At 38.3% G+C, this 7,160-nt stretch overlaps 1 long non-coding RNA gene across 1 annotated transcript; it reads right to left on the bottom strand.

Annotated features, from left to right (window-relative positions):
* Positions 1 to 270: 270 nt before the first annotated feature.
* Positions 271 to 6,119, bottom strand: LOC144364968 (uncharacterized). Its single transcript, XR_013423179.1, has 2 exons — positions 5,521 to 6,119; positions 271 to 3,169 (listed from the first exon to the last, which is right to left on the bottom strand). It is a non-coding gene; the product is annotated as an uncharacterized LOC144364968 (long non-coding RNA).
* Between the last annotated feature and the right edge of the window lie 1,041 nt (positions 6,120 to 7,160).

Below are 7,160 nucleotides of genomic sequence, written 5' to 3' on the forward strand. Positions count from 1 at the left end.
AGGTAACTTGTATTCTTAACAGTATTTAGGGCCTGTGTTTCTCCTGTAGGTAGCAGGTAGTTTGCTGAGAAATAGACTTAAGCCAGGCAGGGCTGCAGGTAAACTGCTTCATAGAAAAGAAAGCATGTGGGAGTCGGCACAGTGGGCCCACCTTACAGAACTATTCCCTTAACCTCATGTTCCCGTCACTCATGTCTGTCTTTAACTGTTGGAAATATTGGGAGTCCTGAGCACCCTAGGAGCCAAAACAAACACTCAGAAACTAATCTGCTCTGTTGGCAAGGCAAGAATTTTATTTACACACACAGAATGGCATATAGCAATAAAAACTAAAGCAGGTACGTCAAGCAGGCATTCTATTTAACCTCTACCCTGACCAAGGGTACTGGGTCTTTGCCCATTGGTTAGGGGTAACACAATCTTTGGCTCAAAGAGCTATTGGGGAAAGAGGATACTTAACCGCTATTCATTGATGGGGCCAACTATACAATCTCCTATTGTATTATTTAAAGAAATGTGTCTTTTAGGCGTCCCCACTTCCCTACATTTTCTTATGGTGGGAAAGTTCCCTGGGTTGAGTGCCTTTTGACACATATGTAACTACTGAGGAAGTGAAGGTGGGAGGGAGGGAGCAGATTTTAGAAAGATAGACAATAATTGTAAGAAGATGGCAGTCAGGAAGTGAGGGGGTTTAAAACAAGTTTCTCTGGTTTGACAGAAAAGACCAATGGGCTTCTTTTTCTCCATTTCCCCCTCGTGTTTTATTACACCATCTTTTCTTCAAATTCTTGTAGCATTTTCTAACTTTGATATTCTGGATCTTTTGTTAAGAATATTTTATTATAAGGTGATGGGTCCTGTTTCAGTCTGTTTCTGGGCAATCCTCTGATACATGGAATGGCACAGCAACCTACAAGAATTAAAGCTCCAACAGTGATGATAAAAGAGGTAAAAGTAGAAGTCATTCTATTTCCCAAACCACTGTTCTGTCAGGCTTGAAAAGGTGCATTGAGTTCAGGAGGCTGAGGCAGGAGGATTGTGTGTAAATTCAAAGCCAGCTTCAGTAACTTAGCAAGGTCATAAGCAACTCAGCAAGACACTGTCTCTATATAAAATACAAAAGAGAGCTGGGGATGAGGCTCAGTGGTTAAGTGCCCCTGAATTCAATCTCTGGTACAAAAAAAAAAAAAAAAAAAGGAAGGTCATTGATTCCAGAATTTTCTGCGTATTCATTAGCTAGAGTGGTCAGTTCCTATAAAGCTTTGGGAATGATGTCATCTGGAGCTGTGGTATTAGAAAGAAAGGTGTAACATCAAACCTCTATCATGACATAGGCACCTCCTTTCTTTGCCAACATCATGTCTATTGCTAATCAATTTTCCCAAGTCATTTTAGAGGTGCATCTAGTTGTTCTACAATTCCCTTAACAGCATCCCTAGTGTAATTGACAAATGTATTTGATTATTGTACATATAATTAATCCAGTGCCCATTTTTATTTATAGTTGACCACCAGAATAGTACTGACTCAAACCCTGAAGCCATTTGGTTTCTAGCTTTAAACTCATTTGGCTCCACAGAGGACCCCTAAATCTATTAAACATGGTGGTAAGTGGAACCTTGAGGTGATTTTAAATCTGACCTGCATCAAGTAGCTCATCTGCTTTTAGATGGAACTAAAAATTCCAGGGTGAAGGGGATTGCCAATTGAACCAACTTACAGGTCTCACTCCAATTTCCCAGCAAGACCCTTAGTAATGATCCTCCACTGTACCACTGAGCGTCTGCTCTTGGGGTTGTCAAAGCACTGCCGTTGCCCAAACTTCTGAAGGATTGGCTTTCACTGCATCCTGTCACCTTTCCATGGACATCAGTCTTTCCCCACACCTGGTGAAACACAAGGTGAAACTGGCATCCTTATCTGGAGGTCATATGATCTTAGGGGCTGACCCACAGGACTTGCAGAAAACAGTAGTGACAAAGTCATGCATGACTTATTGCCCCAAGCTGTGGCATCCTAAAACAGGGCAACATACAGCATGTTCCTGAAGGAGCAGACAACTATCCTAGTCAGAACGGAACAATTTGGGCAAGCATAACTGTCATTTTTGTTTAAGGTACAAAAGGAATATTTTATCCATTCAATCAGGCATTTGTTTATTTATCCATATCCTGTTTCTACTTGAATTGTTTGGCTTAAGTCATTAACTTCTATCATAGTTACTTTGGCAGGATCATTTCTGGGAACATTGAGAATATTTTCTGGAAGGGTAGAATTTGGGGGGTGGGGCTTAGAGTGGTTGGATTGAGGGAAGGGGTTAGCACACAGATAATCTGGAAAGTCACAAAGGGTTTCTCCCAGTTACATCTGCTCCCAATCCAAATTTAGGGAACGAAATTCCAGATCCAGAGAGAAGGGGTTGTAAGGCAAGGACAATTTTCCAGCAAGGCCCTTGTTAGTTTTGTAGTTAGGTGGAGCAGTTCTGACTACTGTTATCTTGTTTCAATAAGGGAGGAACTGAGCTGTGGGGGAATACCCGCCCCCTGGTCTGGTGGATCAAGATGGGAATGTCCACTCCTGATATTGAGTGGTCCACCAGATATCATTCCAAAATCCACAAGGGTCCAACCCTATTTGGTAGGGACAAATGTACTTGTCTACAGCAGTTAATTGTCTTTGGACCTGTAGATGACCACAAGAGATTACCAAACAGCCATCAAATTCAATGGTTTGAGGTTTGTTGTTTGGCTTATGTTGATTATAAAGTGTCCATTATTGCCTGAAACCAGAGAGTCAACACTGGAAAAACCAAACAGAGCAAAAATTTTCCTCAAAATGACCAATCAGCTGGAACAACAGTGGATAGACCAGTAGCACAGAAGAAAATCAGAAGAGCAAGTAGAAACCCTTGAAAGCTCAAAAGGAACATAAAATTTGGGTTATTTTATGTGCATTTAAAAATTAGCTTGATATCAGAAGCACCAGAGCTGACAGTCCAATCATAGCCTGAAATCAGACTCTTTTCAACTCCAGCGTGGTGCGTCCTTCCTTCCTTCACTATCCGGATGGCTGTTTCAGTCGTCAGCAACCCAACAAAAGGTTCTTCCCACACAGGTTTCTTCCTTTCAGGTCTTGATGAGGACTTTATCTCCAGGATGAAACCTGTGCGCTGGAAAGTCAAGGGGAGAAGTCTGAGCTAGGAGGCCTTGAGTTCACATTGAATGAGTTTGATTCCAGCCTACTTTGGAACCATCTTAACAAGGAGTAAAGGAAGAGGCAGAGTCTTAACTTAGTGAGGTGGGGTGTTGACAAATCTTAGGTAAAGTGGGATTTTTTTGTTTTGTTTTGTTTTGTTTTTTTTGTGTGTGTGTGTCTGAAGCTGATCTTTGCCTCTTAAATATCATTTTACAAAGTTCTTATAAATCATTTCCTGAGTCTATATGAATATCAATTAACCCAATACAACATTACATCTGAAACATGAATCAAACAAAAGCTAAGAGAGTTCCTATCTTTCTTTTTGTGGACATGTTCCACATTGTCAACTTTTAAACAACCCAGGCTCTCCTTATTAACTTCCCCAAATACATTTAAATCCCCATTCCAGCGTAAAGAGTAACCCAACATTTTATATATAATTTATTGATGACAGGTTATTTTTATCTGATTGTAAAATATTAAATGGCAATAATAACTCCACAACTAAATTTGTGATTTCTATATAAGTATGAAAAAAACTATTGCTACAGACAACTTTACTTTGGAAAACACCAGCTCAATAAAGTGTTTTCCTAAGCTTTACATTTTAAAAGACTTTCATATTTGGAGGACATGAACACATCTAATATACAAAGAAGTCACTAACAGTTGGCATCACAATTACACTGACGTCCTTATATTATCCAAGTTTAACTTTTAAAGAAAAAATTAGAATCCATAGTGCAGTGTAATAATCTCAAAGAGTTGTTTAGATTGTACAACCAGAGTTGTACAACCCCTAATTCCTTTAAGAGTAGTTCCTCTAAATAATAAAACCTAACAGACACAAGAAATCACCTGACCAAAAAATTACCTGACCAAGAAATTGCTCCTGACCAAAAATGGCAAATAGATGAGAACAGATCAATGTTTCTAAGAAAACCTACACATAGAGAATTAGATTTGGGTTTATATCAGTACATTAATATTTGATCTGGGGTGGGGGCCTTAAATAACTTCATCTAACTGTGCTAATTATAGCCAACTTGATCACACACAAACTTTTTGAGATTTATCCTCCACAAACACTCTATAACTTCTTTATTTTTCCATACCTATAACTTCCTTATATCTCTCTTTTCTAGGTGATGGCTCTTTTGTTAAATTTATATTTTGAAACATCCTTATGAAATTTCTGGATTTTTTCCCAATTACTCCTCTTAATAAGATAAAATGCTTTGCTATTTAAAGTATTTTAATTGAACCACAGCTGAAACTTTTTTGTAACTTTGCATATAAAATTATACCTGTTAGAATTTTAACTCTTAGGAACCTTGCTTTTAGTGAAGATCCAAAAACAAAACAATCTTAAACTCTTTTTTCATTTACCAATTTATAAAAACACATTCTGTTACCGAAAGCTCGGTCCCTATCTCCAAGCCAATTGATGCCAACTTAATAATAAGGGCATGGTTTTGAGAAAAAGAAAGAAGTTTATTACTTTGGTAGCAAAGGAGAAACACAGGGGACTCCTGTCCCTGAGGCTGTGATTCTGCCTATCAGGAGAAACTTTCAGGGTGTTTTTTAAGGAACTCTTCAAGGGTTGCATTCCAGGTGTGCTCTAGTAAGAGGGTCCCAGAGCACCCTGATGGTGTGTTAGATATTCACTTGATCCTCTGGCAGATATCTCCTTCCTGTGATGGGTGTGTTCAAGGATAGTTAACTAGGGGAAAAATAGATTGTCTACCTAATCTTGTTAGGGAAGGGAAGAAGGAAGAAGAGAGAAAGAAACAGGTCCTTTTAAAAATAAGCCTCAGAGGAATGAGGGCTATAGTCAAAAGGTAAAGTGGACCATTATTACAATTCAATAAGCTAAAATATATATTATCTCATGGAATTTAAGAAGTCAAAATTACTTGAACTTATATTCAGCAGTTGATATTGTAGTATTTTAACTTTGCATATTAATCAGATGGCTCCTCTAACAAACACATTGATGAAGATTAATCCCATTTATATTAAATCTTATTTACTCATTTTTAACTACTAACTTTAGGCTACCCATGAAATCCAAAATATCAGAAAAGTTTAGTTGACAGTACACGCTGGTGGCATCAGATCAATGTTGTCATCAGATTCTCCATTTTTGGTCAGGAGCAATTTTATCCAGAGTTTTCAAAGTTTCAGTTCTGAGGCAATGCTGCTTAATTTCCTGTAAGAACATGTGCCTGCTGAAATGATCAACCCCACCCCAGCTTAAACAGTTTAGAATCAACCCCACCCCAGCTTAAACTCCTAAGCAGTTTATGAGATTCCTCTTACAGGTGTAAAGCTGCTCTGTAAGCACAAGCTGCTTCTCTTCTCGGAGGGGCTGCCTTGTATGAATACCTCATGTTACAGGCAATAAACCTCTTGCATGACGTTCTGGTGTGTGGCTTGGTCCTTGGACTTCACATGGACTCTACAAGTCCTTTTCATATGCCATCTTTTCCTGCTGAAGAAAAATCCTAGAAGCAATGGATATTACACTTCAAACATTTTCTAGAAATCAACACTCTATAGATGGCCTAACCACCTTAAAAAAAAATGTGGTTTCCTAATTTTAAGGGCATATTTATTCTTATTTGTTTAACTAATTTAAATTGAACTTTTTCTTAAAGGATTTTTCTAAAGATTTTTCTATGCACTTTTCTTTTTCCTCCAGTAGCACTGTAACAAAACTAGATTTTGTTCATCCCACTGAGAGTAAAGGTATCTGTGTATATAAATAGAATAATCACTTAAATGGTTTTTACAAATGGTAAAGCACTACATTGGCATCTTTTTGTGAAAGGATGTTACAGTGCTCAGAGCAGCTGAAATAGTCTTAGACTGCCCACCAAGTTCCTTCTGAGCATAAGCACATCAGTAAACTGCCATTTTTGAAGATGGTACAAGCTACTGCTGTGACTTATAAAATAAAATATATCATTTTAAAGGTAATATGAAAGACTTTTTATTGTTGTAAATTAAGAGCATTTTTTATGTATGCTTTTTTATTGGTTGTTCAAAACATTACAAAGCTCATGACATATCATCTTTCATAGTTTGATTCAAGTGAGTTATGAACTCCCATTTTTACCCCAAATACAAATTGCAGAATCACATCAGTTACACATTCACCATTTTTACATAATGCCGTATTAGTGACTGTTGTATTCTGCTGCCTTTCCTATCCCCTACTATCCCCCCTCCCCTCCCATCTTCCCTCTCTACCTCATCTGCTGTTGTTCAATTCTCTCCCTTATTTCCCTCCTTTCCCCTCACATCCTCTTCTATGTAATTTTGTGTAACACTGAGGGTCTCCTACCATTTCCATATGCTTTCCCTTCTCTCGCCCTTTCTCTTCCCCCACTCGTCTCTGTCTAATGTTAATCTTTTCCTCATGCTCTTCCTCCCTGCTCTGTTCTTAGTTGCTCTCTTTATATCAAAGAATACATTTGGCATTTGTTTTTTAAGGATTGGCTAGCTTCGCTTAGCATAATCTGTTCTAATGCCATCTATTTCCCTGCAAATTCTATGATTTTGTCATTTTTAGTGCTGCATAATACTCCATTGTGTATAGATGTCACATTTTTTTATCCATTCATCTATTAAAGGGCATCTAGGTTGGTTCCACAGTCTAGCTATTGTGAATTGTATCGCTATGATCATTGATGTGGCAGTATCCCTATAGTACGCTCTTTTAAGATCCTCAGGGAATAGTCTGAGAAGGGCGATAGCTGGGTCAGATGGTGGATCCATTCCCAGATTTCCCAGGTATCTCCATACTGCTTTCCAAATTGGCCTCACCAATTTGCAGTTCCACCAGCAGTGTACAAGTGTGCCCTTTTGTTTGACTTCATAATGGCTGCCACTCTTACTGGAGTGAGATGGTATCTTAGGGTGGTTTTAATTTGCATTTCTCTGACTGCTAGAGATGG

This window comes from Ictidomys tridecemlineatus, chromosome 6 (genome assembly GCF_052094955.1).
Source record: "Ictidomys tridecemlineatus isolate mIctTri1 chromosome 6, mIctTri1.hap1, whole genome shotgun sequence".
Lineage (NCBI taxonomy): Eukaryota > Metazoa > Chordata > Mammalia > Rodentia > Sciuridae > Ictidomys > Ictidomys tridecemlineatus.